This window comes from Palaemon carinicauda, chromosome 26, assembly GCF_036898095.1.
Source record: "Palaemon carinicauda isolate YSFRI2023 chromosome 26, ASM3689809v2, whole genome shotgun sequence".
NCBI classification, from domain to species: Eukaryota; Metazoa; Arthropoda; class Malacostraca; order Decapoda; family Palaemonidae; genus Palaemon; species Palaemon carinicauda.
Genome location: NC_090750.1, coordinates 56632214 through 56634713, shown reverse-complemented (window position 1 = coordinate 56634713; position 2500 = coordinate 56632214).

Sequence of the window (2500 nt, the reverse complement as noted above, 5' to 3'; positions counted from 1 at the left end):
GAATTAGATTCGCATGTACCAAAGCTCTTCCAACATTTCTACGAATTTACCTCAATGTGGAGATTACACGGGACTGTCTTCCTACATATTTCATCACATGCAGAGCAAACTTGAAGCTGAGTAATCCTTATCAGTGGAGAATTGATAATGACAATTATAAAGGTTTGAAGGTTTAAAGGCCGCTCATGAATAACAGAGGCAAGGGACAGTGACATTGCCCTAGCAAGCAGGACAGTGCCCTAGTCGCTGACCATATCGCTCGCTTGCGACAACAACGTCATAACTCAAAAAAATTTATTTTTGAGTTATCCATATAGACATATTCATCTTCAAATGCGGATTCTTTTGGCAAAAGTGTCATAATTGTAGCTAAAAAATTGATCGCTTGGGTCGCTAAGTGTCCTAACGACATACATTAATATGAGAAGAGTGTTTTAATTGATTAAAATGACACTCCTGAAAAATAGCTATTTTTGAGTTATGACGACGCTGTCGCAAACGAGCGATATATACATATGATCAGCTCCTAAGCTCTATCTCCACCCAAGCTAGGAAGATGGAGGGCCAGGCAATGGCTACTAATGACTCAGCAGATAGACCTAGAGGCTCACTCAAACAGCAACCCCCTTCCCTATTCTTAGCAAACAGGGATGGTGAAATTACAGCTACCAAAGAAACTAACGAGTTTGAGCGGGACTCGAACCAGTCTTGTGTTCACCAGTCAGGGACGTTCCCACATCGGCCACCACAACCCTAATAACGCTATAACGCAAATCATATTATTATCCCCAAAAGATCTTAATGACAGAGAAAGTGCTGAGGTAATATAACATCTTGTAATGTTGAATGTGTAGCAGAAAATATAGATAATACACACAAATTCAGACATTTAAATCACGCATGTAAAAGACTCTCACATTACACTAAAAAAGGAATTGCACATAATGCAGGAATGGTTATTTTATCATTGCAGTTAATATTCATTTATATCATATTTGAAATGTGAAATAAATATCAAATAAATTTACTAGTATTCATCTGATTCTATAATATCTCTGGGATGTAGTGAATTGTGTAGTGTATAATTAATAACTTCAATGAATATTATAACTTATAATTTATATCAGTAATTCACTATGATATAAAATGTTACATGAATTTGCCAGTATTCATCTGATTTTTTAATCTCACCCGGATTCAGCGAATTGTGCAGTGTATAATTGATACATTCCATGAAATCCATTACAAGTGTAATTTGTCTCCCATCCCTCTAGTCTCCCTGACACTGTAGTTACTATCCTTCCCTTATAGTCATTTGTTTTTTTTTAATGGGGCAGTTGTACCAACTCGCAGGGGTGCCCTTTTAACTCGGAAAGGTTTCCTACCAGCTGATTGGTTGAGTGGCCCTTTAGCTCGGAAAAGATTCCTACTAACTGATTAGTTGAGTGGCATTTTAGCTCGGAAAAGTTTCCTACTAGTTGATTGGTTGAGTGGCCTTTTAGCTCGGAAAAGTTTCCTAATCGCTAATTGGTTGGACGAAATAATTCTAACCAATCAGATATTAGGAAACTTTTCCGAGTTTAAAGGGTACCCCCTGCGAGTCAGTGCAAGCGTGCCTTATTAAAGAAAATTAGTATAGTTATTTACCTCTTACATTACACAATTAAGTTTAGTCTTCTTCAAGCTATATAGGGTTTATTTTCTCTTAATAAGCCAGCAGGGACTATCACTAGCCCCCTCTAACCTCCCCCGCAGGCGCCACCCTGGGGAGTACCCCACGTAGAAGGTATCACACTATCTGCGTCCTGGCGGCGACGTGAACTCGTGACCTCTGAAACGGAAGCCCGCGATGCTACCAACCTATCTATCCGCATCCTGGCGGGGACGTGAACTCGGGACCTCTGAAACAGAAGCCCACGACGCTACCAACCTAGCTATCCGCATCCTGGCGGGGACGTGAACTCGGGACCTCTGAAACAGAAGCCCGCGACGCTACCAACCTAGCTATCCGGAGTGTAACGCCAAAAATCTCCACATTCCCAGCTTAAGCTAAGAAGAGTATGATTTTCTTTTCATATTTGCCAAATCCTTGGATATTGAAAGTAATGTATGTAAAATTATCTTAATTCTTTATTTTTATTTTTCAAACATAATCTTCCCTATATAATAAAGATCAAGTATCTGTCTATAAAAAAAAAATATATAAAAATATATACATATATTTTTCCGATCATGCTGAGCTCTCACTTAACCTATAGAAGATGGGAGATGGAGTAGTTATACCCTGGTGAGAGGGGGAGCGTGTGCCTGTGCATGCATATCTCTACAAATATTGAGCCGTCATCTTTGACGGGTCAAGTACATTACTATAGTATAGCCGTCTCCTTACTTCCATCTATCATATAAATATTTTACCATCCCCAAAAAATTATATATATATATATATATATATATATATATATATATATATATATATATATATATATATATATATATATAT